General features: G+C 37.0%; 1 protein-coding gene across 2 annotated transcripts in view; it reads right to left on the bottom strand.

The window, feature by feature from the left end:
* Positions 1 to 25,021, bottom strand: part of TET2 (tet methylcytosine dioxygenase 2) — a 137,825-nt gene extending 112,804 nt beyond the window's left edge. Inside the window, exon 1 of one of the 2 annotated variants that reach the window (XM_045067079.1) lies at positions 24,686 to 25,021. The gene's annotated coding sequence lies outside the window, so the exon portion shown is untranslated. The remainder of the gene's footprint in view (positions 1 to 24,685) is intronic. The other variant, XM_004748137.3, reaches the window with a different exon arrangement.
* Positions 25,022 to 25,674: the final 653 nt, after the last annotated feature.

Below are 25,674 nucleotides of genomic sequence, written 5' to 3'. Positions count from 1 at the left end.
TTATTTATTTTAGAGAGATAGCATGACAGTGGGGAAAGGCAGAGGGAAAGAGAGAATCCCAAGCAGACTCTATGCTGAGTGTAGAGCCAGACATGAGGCTTGATCTCATGACCCCAACATCATGATGTGAGTCGAAATCAAGAGTCAGGTGCTTAACCAACGGAGCCACCCAGCCACCACTCCATCTCTTTACTTTTAATCTACATGTCTTTATATTTAAGGTATCTTTTATATAATATATAGTTGGGTCTTACTGTTTTATCCACTCATTTTTTTTAACTGGTCAAATGGACCACTGATACTTAAGATGATTATTGGTACAGCTGAATTAATATCTGCCATATTTATTATTATTTTCCTAATTGTTGACTTTCTTCTTTGTACCTATTTTTGTCTCCCACCTTTTTCTCCTTTTGTATTTTTTTTTTTAAGATTTTATTTATTTGACAGAGAGGAGGAGATCACAAGTAGGCAGAGCAGCAGGGAGAGAAGGGAAAGCTGACTCCCCGCTGAGCAAAGAGCCCAATGTGGGGCTCGATCCCAGGACTCTGAGATCCAGACCAAGCTGAAGGCAGAGGTTTTAACCCACTGAGCCACCCAGGCGCCCCTCTCCTTTTGTATTTTTTTTTTAAGATTTTATTTATTTATTTGAGAGAGAGACAGTGAGAGAGAACATGAGCGAGGAGAAGGTCAGAGAGAGAAGCAGACTCCCCGTGGAGCTGGGAGCCTGATGCGGGACTCGGTCCCGGGACTCCAGGATCATGACCTGAGCCGAAGTCAGTCGTCCAACCAACTGAACCACCCAGGCGTCCCTCCTTTTGTATTTTTTTTTCCTCCTTTTGTATTTTTAATTGAGGTTTTTATATATTTCCTTTTTTTTTTCTTTCTTAGCATTGTAGTTATATTTCTTCTTAAATCTTCTTTAGTGGTGCCCTAGAGTTTGCAATGTGCATTACAACTAATCCAAGTTCACTTTCAAATAACACTATACCACTTCTTGGGTAGTGTGAGTACCTTATAATAACAAAATATTCCTAATTTCTCCTCTTGTCTCTGTATCATTACTGTCATTTATTTCATTATACACTTAGTACATTATACACATTATACATTATACATTGTTATTATGTTGAATAAACTAATTTTTGTTAGAATTAAAAGAAGAAACACTAAAGATTTTCTTTTACCTTCAGTTTTTTACTCTCCAACATTCTTCCTTTCTTTATGTAGATTCTAGTTTCTGATCTATGTCATTCTATTTTTGCATAAAGAGCTTTCTTAAAATTTCTTGGAAGGAAGATTACTGTCAACAAATTTCCTCAATTTTTGTTTGTCTGAGAAAGTCTTTATTTCTCCTTCACTTTTGCAGGAAAATTTCACAGGGTATAGCATTCTAAGGTGGTTTTTTTGTTTGTTTATTTGTTTGTTTTGTTCTCTCAACACTTTGAATTTCTCCCTCCCCTCTCTTCTTGCTTGTAATGGTGTCCCAGCAGAGGTCAGATGTAATCCTTATCTTTTTCCTCTATAGGTAAGGTGTTGTTTTCTTCTAGCTTATTTCAAGCATTTATCTTTGATTTCAGAAGGTGGAATATGGTATGCCTACATGCAGTTTTTGTTTTGCTTTTGTTTTTTGGTATTTATCCTACTTGGTATTTCCTGAACTTCCTGGATCAGTGGTTTGGTGTTTGATGTTAACCTGGGAGAATTTTCACTCATTACTGCTTTAAATATTGTTTCTATGCCTTTCTCTCTTCTCCTTCTGATAGTTCCATCATGTCTATATCACATCTTTTGTAATTATCCCACAATTCTTGGATATTATTTTTTCCCTGTTTTCAGTTTTAGAAGCTTCCAGTCATATTCTCAAAATCAGAGAGTCTTTCCTCAGTCATATCCAGTCTACAAATTAATTCATCAAGGTATTTCTGTCATAGTATTTCTGATCTCTAGCATTTATTTTTCTTTCTAAAATTTTCATCTCTCTGCTTACTTGTTGGAGGCTATGGCATGGTTGGAGTCGAGGATCAAACCAGGCCCTGACTTGTGTCTCCTTCAAAGTCCGGACACCTTGACAAGGTTAAGGACAGGAAAGTTGAGTAACACTGAGAAAAGGGTCTGTGCTACGTGTTGTGCGTTCGCCTACGTGACTTCCCACACACTCTCCCTACAGAAGGGAACAATGTGGCCAAAGTCCTGAGTTCTTAGTTAGTCCTTGTTGTTCTGTACCTCCCATAACCCATTCCCTGGTTGACTGTCTTGCTAATGGCATTAGCCGAGACTACCTGGCATCACGAGGTTTGCTTGTAGTTAATGTAAACTTGTTATAGAAACTTGCGGTCATCTGACTAGATACTGATGTATTACTCCTCCTATTGTTGTCTGACTTATAAATGCTTGTAAGATGTGGAATAAAATCGGTACTATTGGACATCCTCCTCAGTGCTCCTCCTGCCCCCATCTCTTTGTCTCTTAATTTCTTTTCACCATTCTCTTAACCCTCACATTTTCCTGGTCGATTTGTCGCGCTAGCTGCAGCATTACATTATCCATCTATTCTTGCATCATGTCTACTTTTTTTCATTAAAACCTTCACCACGTGGTGGGTGTTAGAGAGGGCACGGATTGCATGGAACACTGGGTGTGGTGCAAAAATAATTAATACTGTTACACTGAAAAAATAAAAAATTAAAAAATTAGAAAATAAAGTCTAGTTTGATGTAAAAAAAAAAAAAAAAAACCCAAAAGCCTTTCACACATTAATCACAGCTTTTTAAAAAAAATTCCCAGTGTGATAGTTCCAACATTCTTGCCTTATTTAATTCTGGGTCTGAAAGTCTCTTCGAACAGTCTTTGAACAGTTTTTGCCTTTCAGCATACCTAGTAATTTTTTGCTTTAAGCTGGACAAGATGTACTGGGGAAAAGGAACTGCAGTAAAGGGGCCTTTAGTGATGCAGTGGTAAGGTGTGGAGAGATGGGAAGCATTCTATTGTCATATGATTAGGTTCCACCTCAGTCTTTTGGTCAACCTGCACTTCACCAGTGCTTCTGGTGCCAACTGCTTCTTCCCTAAGTGGGAAAGGATAGCTGGAGGGGTTTGAAGGTACATTATTTCCTTTCCCCCACACAGAAGGTTAGAAGGAATGGAAGTTGGGAACTTCCCTTCCCTCAGCATTTTAGGCTCCGGTAAAATAGTTTCTTTTGACAGCAGGCCTTGTTAAGAAGAACAGAATGTTCTGGCATATTTCACAATAATTCCTCTCCGCACCTACTGAAGTACAAGGGGACTTTCCTCTAATATTTACTGAGGGGACTGGTAGGACACCTGAAGGTAAAACTCATGAAAGTGTGGGGGCTCCCTGTCACTGAGTTCCCCTGGGTTTTTACTCTATGATTTATCCATGCTGAACCTCCAACAATCTGTTTTACCGTTCAGGTTTTTTTTGCCCTGGCATTGGTTCCTATGGACGTTTCTACTTGTGTGGGTTTCTGCTCCAGTAGTTTGTGGTTCTCTGTATTCGCTGGTCTCTCTACTTTTGGGGGTAGTGGTTTGCCTTGTGACCTCACCTCTCTAACAGAGCTAAGAAAAGTTGTTGATTTTTTTCAGTTTGTTCAGCTTTTTATTTGTTGGGATGGTAAGCTCCTTACATGTCCAAGAGGAAACTGGAAACCTTAAGGTTTTTAAAATATAATTTTTAAAACTTTTTAACCATATGTAATCCTAGTAATATATCAAGTCTTCTTTTTCAAATATGTATTAGGAAATACTAGTGACTATAAATTCTGTGTGTGTGGCAAGCCACTTCTCAAAAAGGGTTTTTACAATGTACAAATAATTTTTTTTAGAAAAAAGCAGCAGTAAACTGTCTTTTAAGGCCTATCAAATAAAGTATAGGCTTACCATGGTTATGTGCCTATATTTATTCTTTTATTTCTTTGATATCCATAAGGTTTTTTTTTTCGTAAGTTTTTATTCATATATGTACTCTAGTGATAGAATAAATTGAAATTCTAAGTGAAAATGGAATTAGCATATTCAATTCATGGTTGTAATAATATTGTCAACGTGTATGTTGACAGAGAGATCTATGGTCTTTTGAAGTCATTGCTACCTACTATTAAGAAATGATACGGAGTTGAGCCTGAAACAATGTGTGGTTTGGGGCACTGACCCTTTGCACAATCAGAAATCCATGTATAACTTTTGACTCCTCAAAACTTAACTATTAATAGCCTATTATTGACCAGAAGCCTTACCAATAACATAAGCAATCAACACATACTTTGTATATGTATTATATGCTGTATTCTTACCATAAAGTAAGTTAGAGAAAAAAAAATCTGTGTATAAGTGGACCCAAGCAATTCAAACTGTGTTGTTCAAAGGTCAACTGGATACTATTTTTGTAAGCATGAATAAAATGTTTTATATTTCCATGTGTACATCCACTGCTAGTCAATATTTTGTTAAATTGAAGTCCTAAAGAAGTCTCAAGATTTTTCACAACCAGCATTAGTCTCTATTAAATTATAATCCTGTTTATACTGGTTTGTTAAGAGGAATTCTCTTAATGATAGTAGACTGACTTCAAAGATGTTTTAATTGTCATGTAATTAATAACTGAAAAAATGGACTTTTGTATTCACTGAGTAATAGAGAAAATAAATCAGCAAATTTCTTTGGATTTCCTAGTCTCATCAACTTTGCACTCTCATACCAAATCTGTCATTTTCAAAACTAGACAATATTTCCTTTACTTACTAAATGACTCATTATTATCACAAAATTTTCAATAAACTTGATTTTTTCTTAAAAGATAATCCAGGGGGCATCTGGGTGGCTCAGTGGGTTAAGCCTCTGCCTTTGGCTCAGGTCATGATCTCAGGGTCCTGGGATCAAGTCCCGCATTGGGCTCTCTGTTCAGCAGGGAGCCTGCTTCCCCCCTCTCTCTGCCTACCTCTCTGCCTACTTGTGATCTGTCAACTAAACAAATGAAATCTTTTTTAAAAAAAGACTAATCCAGGAATTTATCACTCTCCTATACTGTACACAGTAAATAGCATTTTTATGTACATTTTCCTTTAAGGATTAAAGATAGGTAAAATTTTTATCCTTCATTTTGGCATGCAGGAGTGAACTTCCTCTTAAAAGCAAAATCTATATTCTTAAGAGGTATGAAAAGCAGAATACTTTTTCACATCTATTCTCTGAAGGAATATTTAAGGCTTCATTAATGGAAATAAGACCAAAGTAACTTTGCTCTCTGCTCTGTCAGGAAAGCATTACCATTGCATAAAAACATAGTAGTAACACAGCCAACTTAGAAAAAAAAAAGTTAATTACCCCATCAGTTTCCTTTTCTTTTCTGCCCCTATCAGTTTCATTACCAAAAATATATCATCTACTAGAACACCTCTGATGAATACTTTTTCCCTTGCTGAAAGAATTTTTTTTAATTGGACAGTTTCATTATTGACTCCACCATTATTCTCACATTATGAGAGATATTACTGAAAGGGCAAAGACCATCTGTAAGAAACCTCGAATTCAACCTCAACAGTTTAAAAATGTTTCTCATAAATATACAGGCATTTGAATGTAATACTATTTTTTCCTTGAAAGGAAATAATGTGGCCACTTAAAAATGCAGTAAAATAAATATTTGTTTAACATCTGCAATATGCCTCAACTTGTCATATATAATATAGATCTCATGTGTGGAGTTTTAAATTGAGTGAAATTTCAGAAAATGTTATTTTGTCCAAGTCCTTCATTTGATAAATGAGGAAATAGTAAACTTCCTGCCCAGCATCACATGAAAAGTCAAAGAACTCATTTAAAGTCAACAGCACCTTTTTGCTATACAAAGTATGCACTAATTCTGTTTGGCCTCTGAAAAATGCATGCAATGGACATATGAAAGAGATGATAAGCCCTGGAAGAAGGTTAGAAAACAGACTTCCAAAAAGAGGTAAAGACAAGCATGTGAAAACAAATAATGCAATCTGAAAGAGACTAGTCTATTTTTGCAGGTCTGTTCACAAGTATGAATGTTGCCTTACCTTTTTCAACATCTCAGGTACCACACTGAACTCTTTACTATATAGGGGAAAATATAACATTGGCAGTATGACCCAGCATCCTTTATCAAAAAGCAGTTGTAGCTCAAGATCTGTACCTTGCACCAATGTAGAATTTAAAGATCTCAGATGTCTCAGTAAGTTATACTGCTTAAAATTTTTTTTTGACCTCTGCTTTTTCTTCTCATCTTCCTGCCATTTTTTAAAGAACTGGTTTCTGTTTCCTGGTTACATATCATTATGTCAATGAAACATACTAAAACTCATATTAATTCTTCTCTGATTTCAGAAAGTTCTCTATATTTGGAAGAAAAGTAAAGAAAGAGCTACCCTACCTGTTTGTATCTCATTTCACTAGCATTGAGTACAGCATTACTCATTATGGGTTTCTTATTCTACTAAATCTTTGGAATGAAAATTCTCTAGAAATACTGGTCTACCTTCAACAAATACTGATTTTAGTTTTTATAATGTTTCAGGCACTGTGCTAGATACTGGAGATAACATTTTGAACAAAACAGAAGTAGAATGCCCATCATGGAGCTTACAAATCAAACTCAAATTCTGCAGGATTTTGAACTGTTAATAATAAGTTACAATAAAAGCAGCAAGAAAAATGCACTTAAAATACTATTATTTTAGCCATATCTAAAATGAATAAAGAAGGTACTTCAAAACCAGTGGAAAACTTGCATATGAGGAATGATCTATCTATAACCATTTTTCACTATGAAATAAATACCAAGTTCACTTGAACCCAGAATTAAGGACCAACCGAATATTATCTCATCATGACAATAAATACTGAGAGATACTGGAAACTTTGCTATCTCTTCCAGCCCAGAAGGGAGATGGTAGTCACAGAACTGAACAAAAGGAAGCAAAAGAAGAACACAGGCAGTGCTCACCTTCAGGAGGCTTGAGCTCCAAAGTCTATTTATAAATCAGTTGTTTAAAACTTAAAGTCATTTTGCAAATCATGCTTATATTTAGAAGCAGTCACAGAAGCCTCTTAAACACACAATATAACTGAAATACTACTCAATTACAATAACATCAGAAAGTTCAGTCGCAGGCACCTGGGTGGCTCAGTTGGTTGAGCGACTGCCTTCAGCTCAGGTCAGGATCCTGAAGTCCAGAAATTGAGGCCAAATTGGGCTCCCTGCTCAGCAGGGGGTCTGCTTTCCCCTCTGACCTTCCCCCTTTCATGCTCCCTCTCTCTCTTAAATAAATAAAATCTTAAAAAAAAAAAAGTTCAGTTGCTAACATATATATGGTAATGTAGTTATAAACATTTCTTTCTCTGTTGCTCTATTTTTTTTTTTTTTTTTTTTACAAAATTTCATTCATTCCTTAGGATTTGAGTGCAAAAAAAGGTTACCTTAAGAAGAGTCAATCAAATGATATAAGAATTGGGGCAAATTAAAATTTAATTTTTAACATTTAAAAAAGATCAAGTGGATTGGGAAAATATAGAGAGAAAACAGATGGAACATATGAGAGGGAATTTAATACACCAGAAAAATAAATTGAGGTTAGTTAGCACGAGTTCCATAAAGAGAGAAAAAAAATACAGGGGAAGAAATAATAAAAGGTATAATAGAAGAAAAGTTCCTAAAGTGGAAAGAAGACATTTTTTTTTCTAGATTATACAGAATCATTTAGGGCTGAGAAGGATGGATATTTAAAGAGCTATGCCTAGACAGATCTGGATTTGGATTTTCCTGTGAGCTTTTAATTTTCTAGGTGGAATTTCAGAACTGACAAGATAAAGATCCTAATTACCATTTAAATAAGGAAAAAAGTTATCTAAAAAAGATGGAATCAAACTTTTATCAGATGTCTCATTAGCAACACTGGATAAAAGTCTCCCAAGTTTTGAGGGGAGATTACTTTGAACTAAGGAGCATATATATAATAAATTATTAATTAACTCTGAGAAAAAAATAAAGGTGTTTTGGATATGCAAGGACTCAGTTTCCTTCCTACCCACCATTTCTGGAAAACAAAAACAAGAATAAACTCTTGGGGACGTCTGCAAGGAGAAAAGGTGGGGGGGGGACCAAATACCAAGCAAGACAAGGGACTGAAATAATACAGCAGCTCTAATCAGGAGAATAATGAAAAGAAACTAATTCAGAAAAAAGGAAGTAGACAGCATAGGGAAAAATGACTTGAAGAGGAAGGTATATTTCATTCACCAAGTGATACAATTAAGAAATTGGAAAAATCATTGTGAGTGATGAAGGCATATAATTCTTCTATCAAGGACACAAAATAAGAAGTTTAGAATTTTCAAGAAAAATTTAAGACTCACAGAAAATTGTTAAGTCCAAATGTGAAAGAAACTAATATATGGCACAATTTTGAGGAGTTAAAGGACTTTAAGAAAATACAATCTATTTTATCTTGGTGTTTAAAATATTATCTTCAGAACAAACCAAATTTTAATGCTAGGGGATCATTTTTTTTTTCCTTCTCTACATATTCAACCATAGCCTCGGTATTATACTGGAATCTATTTATAATCATGACATTATAAATGCTGTGGGTTTTCTTTTCTCAATTAGCACTGAGCTACAAAGCACAGGAGAGACACTATAGGTGAAGAACATAATACAAATATTATAGACTTAGCAACAGAGAAGGTATAGAATACAAAAATTGGCAGAAGGCAAGGGAGAAAAGTAGATGAAATGAGAAATACTAATATTCATATCCTGCATAGTGGGGAGTCAGGAAGCTATGGTTTGATGTTGATAATTTGGAAAATTCAGTATATTACTGTAGGAAAAAATAATAAAGACATACTTCTAATTACATTATTTTAAATTATTTTTGTTGTTATCATGTACCTGTATTTTTTTAAAAGTCAGTGTAGAAACTAACCAGTCAAACCTCTCCATTTCTGTGTTCCTTATTTCCGAGAAATGATAGTTCAGACAGGGAGGGTCATCAAGAGTATTTCCAACCCACAAGTCTACCTGCAGGCATATATGTATACTGAGGGCCTGCTATGTACTTGGCTGCATACTAATTACTGTGGGGGATTCAATGAATATACAAATTATGATCCTGGCTCTCAAGGAAACTTCTATCATGATGAAAGGAGGTAGTTGCTGACACATAAATAGTTGATATATTTTAAACTGTTAAGTAATTGGGAGACACTCCAAAACATCTTTCACAAGGGCCCCAAATCCCATGACACCACCATGTACGGAATCTTCATTCTCATGGGAAGTCCCTGGGATTAGCACAACAAGACTATCATCTATCTTTAAGCAAGGTGTGCCAAAGTATCTGTTTTTGTTCCTAAAAACAGGCTATGAAACAGAGTTAGAATAAGTAACATCTACAATCCTTAGTAGTTTTTAAATCATACATGCTACCATTCTATATTTCTACGGACAAGTTTGTATCCTTTCAATATACCTGATATAATAAAAGATGATTGTGACAGAAGAAACTACAGACTCATAATTTGTATCCTGATTGAAATAATAAAAGGGATGGAAATAATCTTTCCTTCTAGGGTCCTTCTTCAGAGACAATGCTGTTAAGACTTGTGTAATCTCTGTGGGCCCCCAACGTTGAGAAAGTCATGCCAACTCTTGTGCCTAGGACCATTCAAGCAATTAAAGAATCATACCTTTGAGGGATGCCTAGGTGGCTCAGTTGGTTAAGCAGCTGCCTTCAGCCCAGGTCATGATCCCAGTGTCCTGGGATTGAGTCCCACATCGGGCTCCTTGCTTGGCAGGGAGCCTGCTTCTCCCTCTGCCTCTACCTGCCACTCTGTCTGCCTGTGCTCACTCTCGCTCCTCTCTCTCTGACAAATAAATAAATAAAATCTTTAAAAAAAAAAAAAAAAGAATCATACCTTTGAGCAAAGGGCTGGATGCATCCTGGGAAACTCCCCCTGTGACCAGTCTGTGAGTCCTACAATTTCCATCTCATTATGCTTTTTAAAAGATCATGGTATTGACTCTTTCCTATGAGTCTATATACTCTACACGGGCAAGGACAATGGTTTCCTTCTTTCCTAATACATAGACGCTCAACAAACACCTGAGAAATGACCAAATAGTGATTCAATCACTGAAGTTTTGCCAAGTAATAGGTTGAATGTTTCATTATATTAACTCATTCACTTATTCCCTCTTGGCAACATGGGAGATAAGAATTATTAGCTATTCCTATTTCATAGATGGGATAGCAGATTCAGAGAGGCTAAAATTACTATGTTGAATGAAAACATACACAGTTTTTAAGAAGGAAACTTAGGATTCAACACTAGATCTTCCTGACCCAAAAGGCCAGACTGTTTAATGGCAGCCAGCTGTTTAAGAGTTCATTGTGATCCATTAGAAATAAAAAGACAGTGTAGATTCCTTTGGGGGGAAAATATGGTGAAAAGCAGGAAAAATCAGGAAATGATGGAAAGGAAGGTCACACCAGTGGGAACAACAAAGAGGAAGAAATTATATTTCTAAAAGAACAGCAGTGATGTTAAAGTTAAAAACTCTATGACCTATCTTTTCCTCAATAAAATGGGGATATATGCCACAGACAAACAAACAAAAGAGGTGACATGAGACTAAAACAAGATAATCTCTGTAAAGCATCCAGCATGGTGCTTAACACAATGTAAGAACTTAGTCAATATTGGCAATTATTAGAATGATAGATATCTATTATATAATTTGAAGCAAATGTCTTCCTCTTCCTATAGCCATAGGAAATTTTTTTTAGAAATTTAGAGGTTGGAGAGCCTCTAAAATCCTTTCCAGTTGACAACAACCTATGATTCTGTATTTGAAAATGAACTATATTTTTGCAAATCTGATGAATGATTTACTGAAATGTTGAAGTAAAAGTGGCTGCAATATCATATAAGCAATTGGAAACAATTCTAGTTTACACAGCTAGATCTAAAATATAAAAACATATTCAAACGCACACATACATGCACACAGAGTTAAACCCACAGTCCAGAAAAAAACTGTTAAAAGTTCAAAGGAAGGTGGATGAAAAAGTCTTTGACAATTTGTTATAAGTAAGAGAGTCTGAAACAGATCTTTAAAATGTTCATCATTTGTGATAGAGCATTTATTCATTAAAAACTCTTTATAGTCTCCTTATATTTACATGTTTTCTCCCTCACCATTTTAGGCACATTTCCATGTTAAACGTAGATGTTGGTATTTAGTTGAATGAATGCCACCATTTTGTTATTACATATTTTCCAAAGTTATCACCTATCTTTTCTTTTCCTTTATCATCATTCTACCAGATAAGAAGGGGGTTTCCCCCCATGTGTTTGCAGATACAGGCTCTTAAACAAGAGTATAATGTTAAGCAAATTAATTCTACCCAAACATATTCAGTGATTTTGGAAAGCATTTCTATATGTACTAGAAATGGCATATTTTCAAACATGAAACAAATAATGCATGAGGAACAATTTTAAATCATGAGAAAATGATAGCTCTAACTCCAACTGTTTCCATGCACGTATGCAGTAAGGTTACTAGAGATGGTTAAGTTGCCACAATAGCTTCTAAAAGAGGCTGAGTCAGCCTGGTTATGAGACAGAGTGACACTCTTAAGACCTTCATCACCTTCAGTCCTTGGATACTAAAGCCCTTAGTCACTGGTCCCAGTTAAAAGCTACTATTTTAAGTTCAAAGTAGAAAGCTCCTTTGGAGTGGTAACAGCAGTTTAAAATAACAATGTGGGGGGCTGGGGGAAAGCTTCCTTTATGCATCTACCATGCCCCATCACCGCATCCCTCTCTGTCCCAGTCAAGCATTATTATAATCAGTACTTTCTTCTCCTGCATCAATATTTGTGATCCGGGACGCTAAACAATTAATGAGATACAGACCTCTCCTTCTACCCACATTGTTGCATCACTGGTGTTCAGAATTCTGGAACAGTGTGTGTAAACATTAGAGCCATGTGTGCCTGACCACATGGGAAGGCAACAGGATGGCCAGGAACTCCTATGCAAGAGGGAATACCTGGCACCAATCTTAACATCACCAAGCCAGCTGTTTCTGGGTAAGCTCCTATTTGATTCCTCAGAGATCTTCTAAAAGGACCATCTAAAAGCAGTTGATACAAACGACCTTGAGGATTTTGTGTAACTTCATGATATCTGGAAAGATGCATGACATTAATTATTTTTTCGCTTTATATTCATAAACAGAAACTTTTCCTGTCGTTTGTTTAATCAACCATTTCTGCCAAGAGGACTTAACTCATATTGAGTCCAAAACATATGTGAACAGATGCACACACACTCAAATGCAGCAGTAACTGAAAGGGGATAAACTCAAACTTCATACTGCTTTTTAGCATGTATCTTTCACATTCAGTCTACCATTCTGATATTTTATAATACTAAGACAATGGCCACTAAGTTTCTCTTTATGAAGGGAGTCCACCCATTGAATAAATCAATTTTTATTGCATGCTTGCCACTTTAAGTGAAACTGAAGCACAATCAAATGAAAGTTATATTTAAATCCCTTTCCTAGCAGAAATGCATTAATTTATGGCCTTTATCAAATTATGACCACTTCCAGCTTATAATTGCATATGATTTAGAGTCCAACAAAGTTAAGAGAAGAAAATATTTTTGTTCTAATACAGGAGAAGATAATTCTTGTGAAAGCCCACGAATGTTCTGAATTGGCACTGTTCTTAGAAAAGCGGGGAGGGGGGCACCTGGGTGGCTCAGTGGGTTAAGCGTCTGCCTTCGGCTCAGGTCAAGATCCCAGAGTACTAGGATCAAGTCCCACATCGAGCTCCCTGCTCAGTGGAGAGCCTCCTTCTTCTTCTCCTTGCCACTCTGCCTACTCGTGCTCTCTCTCTCTCTCTCTGTGTCAATAAATAAATATATATATGTGTATATATATATATATATATATATAAAGAAAAAGAAAACAATACAGATAAGTAATTTCACACAAACTTTCACTATTTAGGCCAAGGGTGACTAAGATGAATATATTATCTTTAGGCCAAAATAATAAAAAAGCAAAAAAAATAAATAAATAAAACAAGCAAATGAAAAGAATCTTTTAAAGCCCAAAGTCTACTTTTACTATATCTCAATTCAATGTATTAAAACTGTACAAAATATTTTAAGTGATAAACACTAAATAAATTATATCTTTTCAAGTCCAGAAGGAACTTCACTCAGCAACAGGGATGAAAAATGCCCATTCTTAGATTTCATTGTGTTGGTTAAATGAGTCACTCTTTTGGCAATTTCTTTCAAATGAGAACAAATTCAGATGTTAAAAAGCTAGACTCAATTTCTAAGTCTCATATGTAAATAATAAATTTGGTAGATAATCTCTAAATTATTTCAGATCTTAACTTCTCTTATACCGAACTGTACTTAAAACAAAATAGTTTTTTGATGCTTGGTTTATCTCTTGGAGAAAAGATCTCTTATTTTTAAAAGTTAAACAAATTCCTTTTGTTTATTGTACTGCATTTCAAAGATTTTAATTTTGCTATTTTTTAAAGAAAGATAGTATAATTACAAAAGAAAACATTCTATGAAAGAAGAGTTCAAACACACCAACTTTTGTATTAACTAAGAGTTCATTTTTTGATGATCTAATTTCAATTATTTGTTTCTATTTTTGGATAACCAATAGTGATATCCATCTAAAATGATCCTTAAATGCAATACAAAAGAAAAAAAAAAAACCCCAAAACCCTCAAAGTTCACTCATATTTTAAAGATTCCAACCAGTCAGCTTACAACTTACGATGGAAAGGACCGGAAAACATATGCCAGATACACTTTAAATTTGTGTGCTTTAACTTTTGTAAAAACTCGACTTTCTTTTTATTGATAAGCATCAATGGGAAATTCTTAAAAGCTATCTGTGAAGGGAAAAGCAATTCCCTAAGTATAGAGACTTTTTTTTTCTTCTTTTAAAATAACCCAAGTCTTGATGTAGAGTTAGAAGTGGAGGAGGGCTGGGGGAGGTGTGATGAAGAAGAACTGAAAGGGAGGGAGAAGAGAAAGGAGAGGGGTCAGCGCAGGAAGGAATAAGGAGAACGATCCATTAATCCCTTTCTTGAGTGTTCTGTAGTTTGAGTGTCTATACCGCAAGTCAGATTATGAATTCTCTTGCACTTTTAAAAAAAAATTCTCTTGCACTTTTTTTTTTTTTTAAAGGCATTACTTAATGAGGCTGAGTGTCAGGCAAGCACACTTTATTCTCAGTGGCACTGCAGAGTACAAGTAGAACCAAGGTACAATCTGCCCACATTTACCAAAATCACACCCACAAAAAAGTTTGGCATAACTGGTTCTGTTTGCTGAAAGAAGAAAAAAAAAAAAACAAGATTAGTCCAGTATTAAAGCACTGCCTTTGAGACTGTGGTAGGTAAACTGCGTATTGGGCGGATCCTGACCTAGACACCTTGATCTTTGGTTCATGACCCTGTCAGAGCCAGACAAGGGCTCCCTGACTATGAATTAAACTGTTTGATTCCTCTGCCCACAGACACACAAAGCCCGCACTCTCTCAGCTGTTACATAAGAGTCTCTGGAATCCTAGGATGGTGTTTGTAAATAGTGCTGCCATGCTCACGCAAGCACTGTACCCACGTGTCAGATGTTGATGTGACCACGTGTAATCGGAAGCCGAGAAAGCATCGACAAGCTCTGAAGGAAAACCTCCTTTTTCTTTGGCCCTAAAAATGAGCATGTGCCTAACAAGAAACTGACTCTAAGAGGGATTTATTTTCCTTATGTCTTCCTTTCCTTACCCTCTGTCCAGCACCCCTCCAACAACAACAAAAAATCAATGACGAAGAACAGGAGAAATGACCAATCCCCATTGCATTCCCTTTCTTCTTTAAGCAGCATCTAACCAGAGGACAGATCACAATTAACTGCCTTTTCTAATTAAGTTTGGGGCAAATTTTGAAATCTCAACAATGCATTCTGAATGTACTTTCTACCTCCTCTTATCCCAAAACTTCCCCTTTATCTTTGCTCACTTACTTCAGTGTGAACTGAAATATTAAGAGCGGTAGGGTTACACAACTACTAGACAGAGATACTCTAAGTAGACAAGTGGTTTGCAAAGTGACAATTTACATTCAAATAAAATTACAACATGACTCTATCAGCAAAAAGTATCCAATGGCTATGTTTGAGTAAAGAGAAACACAATTTAGTATTTTACCTCTCTCCTTAATTTTCATTCTCATCTACATTCACTGTATCTTTTACAATGGGTTTGTGAACATGAAACAATTAAATCATTTTTTAAAGGGGTTGAATCCTTACAATATTCAAGAAAAATGTCAATATCAAGTTTTTTATACTTAAATATGGAAAGTTTCCTATAACCTTCAGCTTTAAAGCATGACATATTATAGCAATGCAAAAAAACAAAAACAAAAACAAAACCCTGCAAAACTGTCAGTAGTAAATTAAACTAGTGATTTAAAAAACTGATTTCAATGAATTCTCAAGATTTTTTTAAAGGATTTTAAAATGCTATATTCTATATCTTCTACACACTTGGTAAAATTTTTTAAAATTATATATTAAAATTAGTTGATGTCTATAAAATTTCCTACTTGAAGAATCACATTTGAGAGCAAACAAGTTTCAATCTAATTTTTAAATCAAATTGAACTTAAATTGAAATTTAATTTTTCAAGTTGAAAATTTAGTTCCCAAAGTTAACCAAATGTCCTTACCAATTCTGATTTTCAGTAGAAACACAATTAAATTACAGATATTAAAAAGGTAAGCCATTAGCAAAATGTCTACTAGTTTTGCTTCCTGCAAGTATGTTTTTCTCCAAGTTATGATGTAGTAGACATTCCAAAAATAAGTACAACTTTGTCTTACTTTCAGCTAAATATGTTATAACTTCATAGGAGAGAGAAAAAAAAAACACAACAACCATTTGGGTGGCTATCTTGAAATAAAGCTAGATTAAATCAAGAGTACAAAGTTTAAAATATATGCTTTCCTGCTAAAATGTACCTGCTTCTCTTTTTACTGAAACAAACAATTTACATGGTTATTTTGATGTTGGAAAATTTGTTCTTCCTTCATGTTTGAAAGTATTCATATAAGGTATTCTTCCTTTCACCAATTCTCTTTGGTACATTAAAATATAAATGTAAGTGAATTAATGTTTTAATAAATGGATTCAGTTTTTAAGATGCTTATCCTAATTTTATGAATGACCAGACACTTTATTTGCAGAAGTGATTTCTTGTTCTGTTATGATGTATGCAGTAAAACAAACAAAAAGCTAATAATCATCCAAACTAATTAGAGGGTGTATAAAAGTAATCCTTTTAATTCAAAAATCATGAGAGGTTATAAAAGAGCTAAGAGAACTTTATAGCCAATGGCAAATATGAAAATTCTGCAACTTCAAAGTAAGAGACTTCAAACAAAAAATGGATAAAGTGCTGAAAGAACAAACAGATTAAAAAATAAATTAATAGGAACAAGGCGGTATGTTCGGGATGGAATCTGGGTGTGGTGTCATTGTATTATTTTCAGATTCTGGCACTTTACTTTAGAAGCGGCACAGCTAATAATTAAAGTATTTTTTAATGGTTGCCCTTGTTTCTTAAAGTAGACAGGGAAGAAAAACAGGACGAATAACTCAGAGACAGATTATGTTCTATCCTCTGGGTTTCACTAACATTATTTAAGCCTTACTTCTCTTACATTGGAAGACAAAAAATATACTAATTTGAGGAGAAATACTATAATAAAAATTCATCTTGAAAGGTGGGTGAATAGTTTTCATTACAGAATAATCTGGACATAGAAACTAGTTTAAAACTCTATCAAAAAATCAAGCAACTTGAAAAGACAGGTTTTAGCGATGGCTAATGAGGTATGACAATAGTAATTAAAATTCTCATTACTTTGTAGCATTCATAGAAGAAACCAAAACAAATCTCAAAATTGTAAAAGCAGCAAATGAAAATTACCAATACTGTGTGTGTATGGCATGACTTAATAATGGGAGATCTGCTATATCCGTGCCTGACCATAGACTATTCTGTTCCCAGAAGACAGCAGTCCATCAGCAAAAATTCACAGCTCTATGTTTTACTTCAGAATATAGGGCATCTTCCATAAAAAATCATTTACAAAAAGCAAGGCTAGTGGCACCTGGGTGGCTCAGTGGGTTAAGCCTCTGCCTTCGGCTCAGGTCATGATCTCAGGGTCCTGGGATCGAGCCCCGCATCAGGCTCTCTGCTTGGCAGGGAGCCTGCTTCCTCCTCTCTCTGCCTGCCTCTCTGCCTACTTATGATCTGTCTCTGCCAAAGAAATAAATCAAATCTTAAAAAAAAAAAAAAATAAAGCAAAGCTAAAAAATATAAACAAAATATCTCATCTCATATTTTTAATAAACTTGAAAATTTAAGATTTTTGCACGTATATTTAAAAAGCAAAGATGGGGGGGTGCCTGAGTGGCTCAGTCCTTAAGCATCTGCCTTCGGCCTCAGGTCATGATCCCAGGGTCTTGGAATTGAGCCCCATGAGCCCTGCATCTGGCTCCCTGCTTCTCCCTCTTCTACTCCCCCTACTTGTGTTCTCTTGCTGTGTCTCTCTCTTGTCAAATAAATAAATAAAAATCTTAAAAAAGATAAATAAAAGGCAAAGATGGAAGAGCACACTGGAACCCAGTGAACAACTTTTGAATATTATGGTGATACTACCATAAAAACCTATTTTGAATTGAAGTAGTTCACAAACTATTAAGAGAAACAAGAGAGGGTAAAAACAAGGAAGCTATGCATTTTTCCTATATGGAGGACCAGACCTATATTCTACCTTACTGCTTTCTATAACAAATGCTCCATCAGCTTGACTGGATAAAGATTCTAATGTGAATGTCATTACAAACCTACAGGTAAGTCCTAAAATCATATTCTTAAAAAGTGGAATTTCTGGTCACTTCTATAGTTTTTCCTTGAAAAAATAAAGATTACAGCAATTATACGAAGCCAAGGCCATTTCCTTATTGAGTACAATAACATGTATACATTATTATAGCTGAAAGCTTGCAGATCATTGAATTTCCCCCACCCTTGTTATAGTCATAGTTCCAAACTATGGAATCCAATTGGCACCAATTCAACATTCTCATCAGAATAAAGAGGGAGAGAAGCATTGCTCAACAAGAAGAATGTCTGGTATCTAGAATTACATTAAGTTAGAAATTAAAATAAAACCAACCCCAAGTAATTCATCCTGTGTGTCTAAAGCTAAAGATCCTAATTTCATAGGGACGTATCATAAAAAACTCACTGGTGCCATGTTTCTAGAAAGGTATGCATAGTCCCTTACAATTCAATTCAAACAGCACTCTATATTTCTTTGCATGAGACATGAATTACTTTCCGAATGCCAAATACCTTGTCAGTTGTATGCATTTTTTATAACTTTATTTAGGATATAATTCACATATAATAAAAAAAACATTCACCTTCTTGAAGTATACAATTGGATACTTTTTTAGAGCTGTGCAAACATTGCTAACTACAGAACATTTTTAGGCTCCAAAAGAGACCTCATATCTATTAACACTCTGTCCCCCTTCTTCTCTCTCCATCCCCAACCAGCCCCCAGCAATAGGTAATTTACTCTCTGCCTTTTTAGATTTGCCTATTCTGGGGAGTTCATGTAAATGAAATACCATCATATGTGACCTTTTGTTATTTACTTCTTTCCAAGTTCCTCTATGATGCAGCAAGGATCAGTCCTACATTCCTCTTTGTTGCTGAATAATATTCCATTGTATGGATATACCATAGTTCATACACTTATGAGTTGATAGACACTGGGGTTGTTCCAATTTTTGGACAATTATAAATAACATGCTATGAATATTTGGGTACCATTTATATGTAGACAATTGCGTGAACCATAAGTCTCCTCTTAGTACTTTCCCTACATTCTCTACACTACAGCTTTACTTTTTTATTAATAGTAATGAGGCAGCAGAGCATAGTGGTTAAAGGGCTGGGATCTAGAGACAGACTGCCTAATTCAATACTTAGCCAAACCATGTACTGGCTGTATGAATTTGGTTATTCAACCTCATTTTGCTTCAGTTAGCTTACCTGAGATGAGGATAATACCTATCTCTAGAGTCATGAAGAGAATTAAATGACCTAAGTTACAATGTAGTAAGCTATTAAAACAACTGAAAAGATTTTGAACGCTAAGGTCATTTTATGCAAAAACACTTTTAAGTAAACAAAAACCTATATTCTGATGCAAATTTTGATAAGGAATGGCAGTACAATCATATGACTGATGAAGGAGAACTGAGTTAAACTTTACTCCTTTCAGAAAAAAAGATTTAAAGATATCTGATAAGGTAATAAAATGGTATGGACCTGAATATATAGTACACAAACGTACAAGTCGAACTGGAGGTATCCGAGTAAGACTGGTAGACTATATCCATGTCAGTATCCTGGTTGTGATATTATAATTTTGCCAAAAATTATCAGTGGAAGAAATTGGGCAAAAGGTACATGCCCAGTTGTTATTATTTCATACACCTGCATCTGAATCTATAAATATCTTAAAAGAAATTTCAATAAAAAATAAGTGATGTCTGTGTAAATTTACTAAAGATTCTTAAGCTGTATGTTTACAGTGGATGGCTTGTAGAAGTTACATGTAAGGAAAAACCACTGTCATTACTACCATCATCACCAGTACTGAGATTACATTATATATTTTCTAATTTAATGACATTATTTTTTTCCAGTTCTAGGTCACTCATTATTTTTTCTCAGCTTTTGAGACATAACTGACATTTAACATTATGTAAGTTTAACATGTACAACGTAATGATTTGATATATGTATATACTGGCAAGTGACTACCACAATAAGTCAGTTATATCCATCACTTCACATACTTACAAAGTTTGCGTGTGTGCGGTGGGAACTTTGAAGATATACTCTTGGCAACTTTCAAATATACAGCACAGTATTGTTAATGATAGTCACTGAGCTACACATCACATTCCAGAACTTATAACTCATAACTGGAAGCTGGTACTCCCTTCATTACATATTGACTGAGTAGAACACCCTAGGTTATACTATGGAATAAACAGATGTAGAAATCAGTGCCTTTCTTCCAAGTGACATAAATTCAATTTAAAAGAAATAGTATTTTTAGTGAAGCAACCAGTTCATTTTATGTCCTAACCTGTCCTCCAAAAACACTTCACCCTAATTTATTCATCTCTTAATTTTAAATCTCAGATTATTTGGCACTTGATTTCAAGCCAGTCTGAGTAACAGCCCTGAGTAAATATAAAATATTGAGTTCCAAATTCTTAAAGCTTCAGGTATGTAGACATTATCATTGAGTTTGTTTTTACAAAAAATATTGAAAATTTACCTACTATCTATTTCTACTTCTTGAATCCTGGCACATTTAACCACATTTCATGACAAGTGGAGAAAGCATAAATCAAAGCTGATAGAATTTACTATTTTGGAAAGGACTACCAAAATCTATTTCATTGGGAAAAGATTATGTATCTTTCTTAAGTTAGGGATTTTCTGCGATGTACAATCGAGGATCAGAATAATGCTGGAAACAGATACTTAAGACTCTTTGGCTTGCAGTCACAGTGATTCAAGGGCTCTCACTTTACCCTCTCCTCTTGTGGAACTCTTCTTTCCCACTGTGTACCAATGCATATGTATTTTGTACTATACACCAAGGTATACAGATGTACTATATAACCTCCTTAAATAAAAATAATGTCACAGTTATTCCCTGAGTTTTGGCAGTGCATCAAAATAGAAACTAGAGCTCTAGACCAAGTAAATACTGTATATTTGGCAAAATCATTTGTGGTTGTGTTCTTCAGCACTATTTCCAAGATAACCACCAGTTCTACTTGGCAAACCGACTCTCCCACAGTTAAGGCTCCAATTGTAAAGTTGGCTTGTAAAATATTTTCCTGCTACTGGCTTTGGTGCCATTACTACGCTTAAGAACTAGTGTGCAATGGTGGCATAATAGTTGAGGAAAATGTTATTTTGATGAACCAACACTGACAGCTGCTCCAAAGTTTTAACTTGTCTATATGCTTGTTCATAAAACAAAGAAGGCTCCTGCCAGTAATTTGAGATGGCTAGGTAAGATTATTAAATTCCATTAAGCAATGACAACTGAACTTATTGAAGAAGGAATTACAGTACAAAAAAGCAGGTTTAATCTAAGTATTACATATTCTAACATGTCAAACATCCATAGCTTTTGATGACATTTAAAGATAATTTCAAAGAATTCATAAGAATTTACCAACTTGGATCTGGGACATAATGGAAAAGAGGGTTTCTGCCAGGTGTGTCTGTGAATTATAAGAAAGGTTTCTTACTGAGATCAGCAAATAAGGAAATACATTTCAGTAGTGACATTGGCTTACAACATTGTGTGTGGGTGGAGCCTTGGAGGAATTGATAGAGAAATTATAACTTCAGCAAGTGAAACCAAAACATTAACTCCAGTTTTTGTTACCTAATACAAGTCCAGTGCCTAAACAGGACTTTGGAAGTCTCTCATAAATAACTCCTTGGCAGGTGCATTTCACTTGTTCTGAAAGTGATGTTGGCCTGCCAATGTCTACCTTCATGTGTCACTGCATCAAAATCATACCAATGCCCTTGACTCCTTGCATGGACCAGCATAATGCCAGAGATAATTAAAGCCATAGTTAGTAAATCTGTGAATTTAAACAAAACAAGGAACTCTCTTCATTCCAAGTTAACTTCTCTTTAACTATTAGTTCAATAAGAAAATAAGCAAAATAATATTGCAGTTTAAGAAGATCTATCTTGTTATTATCTACTATCACTTCCATAAAATCTAATTGCTCAAGACTGTTCTATCCCATGAAATTCTGAGAACATCCTGGTGATACTATAAGACATAATAAATGAAGAATGGACACTGTGTCTGCTATAGTCAACTATTCTATATTAATCCAAATAATTTCTTTTATAATAAAGGAGAAAGTGGTACTTATATTGAAATTGGTGAATAATGTGCATCTCCTCCTTATAATCATTAAAGCCCCTAAAATAGTAACAGCTATTTTCAGCATACAAATAGGATACATAAAATTACAGAGTCTAAATTTGATAGGAAAGAACAAGTCATCATGGTCACAATAAATATTATTAACCAGTGCGGTATTCTTATTTACCAATATGAATGGAAAATACTACATCTATAATTAGTTTAATAATTTGAAGAAAGCATAAACCACAACATTTGAAAAGTCCCAAAAAAGCAGTTACATATTAGTCTGTTAGCAAAAGGAATTATTTAACTCTGAATTACTGCAATTAATCATAGTTTTCTCAACGACTAGTAAGCATTTATGCTAAACTCCTATTTTCCTTATTATTTTAGGACAAATAAGAACTAACCAAACGAGCTGTTTCTACACCAGATCAGTAATATTACTCCCTTGTACTCATGTGAAATAACCATCAGTATCAACAATTAAACTTAATTACTTTTTCAGAGATCAAAATATAAAGAGTTACAAAGTGAACTACTGAGGACGAATGGTTTTGGAAATCTGATTTACGGAGTAATGTCCATTAATGTGCTCTTCCTTCTACCCATCTTTTAATCATATACATGCTTTCTAAACTTAAGTTTGACTTTTTAGTCCTTTCCTAACAGTTCTCTGCTTAATAACATTAAAAAAAAAAAACCCAACGTTGTGTTGAAATTTATATTCTTCCTCAAACTTATAATCAGACATGCATACAAACATGTAAAAGAATATAATTCTCCTCCAGCATTTCAACTTTCCATTAAAATGCAAATATAATTATTTCATTAACCAGGCAACAATACCCACAGTCTTAAACCAAAGCAAAGCAAAGCAAAGCAAAGCAAAGCAACATCTTTTCTCTTTACATCCCAACTTTTCCTAAGAAACAATCTTCCTCTCATGCTGGATCATTTGTTGATGAATATTTTTTTATTTGGATTTGCCATTATTATTCCTTACTGGAGAGGTGAAAGCACATTATTAGACTTCAGATTTTAAATTCGTGGATGTAACTTATTCCCTACACAAGAAGATGTAAAAAAATATTTCAGTAAACTTTCAGCAAACAACTGGAAAATAACCCTTCTTTCAATTCCTAAACACTAGATGAAGGTGGTGGGTTGGGGGGGGGGGGGGGGGGAATCACTCAATGCAATTAAAAGTCTGTCATGAAGGCAATAGCCAGTAAATAACACTTATATTTCATATTCGACCTTCCCAGGACTCTACCCAGGCCATACTTTATTGTGTCATAGGTAGAAAACTCTCCATAGAAACTCAGCTTAATAACACGAGACAAGCAGCCCCAGCGAAAAGATTCGGCAAGACTGGAGAGGGAGGAAGGGAGGGAGGGAGGAGGGGGGGAGAGAGAGAGAGTGTGTGTGTAGAAGGAGGAAAAAAAGAGACACGGAGAGAAAGGCAGATAAATAAAAGACGAAAAGCGAGCAACCAAGCCGAGAGAAAAATGGGGATGGGACTGTTAGAAATTGGCTCCCTACTTCTCCGCTTCTTTGCTGGGACTGGGTTTCATTTCTTTCGGCGCCCCTGACCTTGCAGTCTTCCAACTCTCAACTCTGCCCCCCTCCTCCCGCCCGCCCGCCCCCTCCCCCCCGGCCTGCGCCTGCCTTTGTGTCTGCCTGTCACTTACCGGGGAACCAAACGAAGCTGATTCGGGAGAAGCACAAAGCCAGGGCACAGATTTGCCCACAAATTCTCTTACACCCACTCCGCAGACTGGCAGGCACAGCCCATCGCAGAGCTGATGTACCTTGAGAAAAGTGGGATCTGGTCTTGTTGGGGGGACCAGAGAAACTATTCTCTCTCACTCAGCACCACTAGCAAAACGCGCGGACTTGGGGGGGGGAACCCCAAACCCCATTTAGTGTACTACAGTTCTACTCCCCGTGACATTCGCTTAGTTCGCCCCCCCAAAAGCGGACACCGGGCTGGAGAGGGGCGGACGCGAACGCAAACCCAGACCCAGACCCTACAACAGATAAAAGGGTCGAAAACACTCCGTCAGAGTTCTTTCCGGGGTGGGCTAGGTGAAACGAGAGACTGGTCTGACTTACAAGAAGGAAAGGGGGTCGGGAAGGATTCAAGGGAAAAGTAGTGACCCCCAAAGCTGAACTATTTGAGAAAGGAAAGCAAAGAAAAATCACTTTTCCTGAGGATAAAAGGCCGGGAAACCGGCTGGTCGGAGTCACAAAGGTAAGTTTTCTGGGTGAGGAGAGGAGCATTAGCAGGAGAGAGGAGGGAACACAGAACTACAGGTTTAAAGGGGGGGGGAAATTAAAACTATATTTGTCAGCCATGTTGAAGAGGCTCCAGTAATTTGTGAAGCTTCCCTCTTCCCTCTTGGTATTTGCGGGTGACACTGCAGGGTTTGCTCCCCAGTCCCTGGAAGCCCGAGAGAAAGCAAGGGGGAGAGGAAAGGGAGAGTTTCGCGGCATAAGAGAAGCGCTCTGACCTCGTTCTCGTCCCTCAGCCTTGCAGCAATCCAGCAGTTGCAGTCGGGTCTCCTTTCTAACAAATCCTAAAGGGCAGCCATCTTGCTTCCTTCTGCTTCTCTACGAAAGCAGCCTAGCCTCCGCATCAATATTCATAAGGCAGTTTGACGTCTGTTCTCATCACTCGGCGGGGCCGGCGTCTCGGGGCGGCCTCGCCGAGGGGGCGGACGTGACTCGCATGCGAGCCGGGCCTGGGCGCGCGGCGCTCGCGAGGAGGCGGCGGCGGCCGCCCGAGCTCTCGCTGCAGCCGCTGCTGCTGCCGGCTCTCCTCCTCCGCCCGGCCTCCTCCTCCTCCGCCCGGCTCGCCTCCTCCTCCACTGGCCTCCTCCTCCTCCTCCTCCTCCTCCTCCGCCCCGGCCTCCGTCGCCGCCCCGGGGCCCTCAGCCCCGGCTCCCAGGGAATCAGCCCCCCGCCCGGGGCTTCCTGCACAAAGGCCGGCGGCACCTGGGGGCCGTACAATGGGGTGCGCAGTCGAGGCCGGGGCTGCCCTGGCGCCCTGCGGTGGAGCCTGGGGAGCTGTGCGCCGGGATGAGCACGGGGCGGGGGCGAGCGCAGGGGAGGGTCCAGCCCCCGGGGCGCAGCAGCCAGACTCGGGGCACCCCGGAACCCCTCGGACGGGTAGCCAGCCGGATGAAGGCACCGGGCAGGCGCGCAGCGGGGAGGTGGCGTGGGTGCCTGGCACAAGGATGGAGACCCTAGATTAACCTTTTAAACTTTTTGTTAGTGCACCACTCCACCACCCACTTGGAGGTATGTGCGCGCTCCTCACCCCTACGCGCTGCCACCTCGCACTAGTCTGCACTCCCGCCTCCTTGCACGTATCTCCGCACACGCCACGCGCGCACCCACGTCCGCGCGCGAAGGCCAGCACCTCCAGCCCAGTAGGTAGGTGCATCCTCTACCTGCCTGGCCCCCGCGTTGGCATCTTCTACACCGTCGCTTTAATCTC

This window comes from Mustela putorius, unplaced genomic scaffold (genome assembly GCF_011764305.1).
Source record: "Mustela putorius furo isolate JIRA1106 unplaced genomic scaffold, ASM1176430v1.1 tig00003871_pilon_pilon_pilon, whole genome shotgun sequence".
Lineage (NCBI taxonomy): Eukaryota > Metazoa > Chordata > Mammalia > Carnivora > Mustelidae > Mustela > Mustela putorius.
Note: the sequence above shows the minus strand (reverse complement) of the source record. Positions and strands in the feature narration are given on the sequence as shown.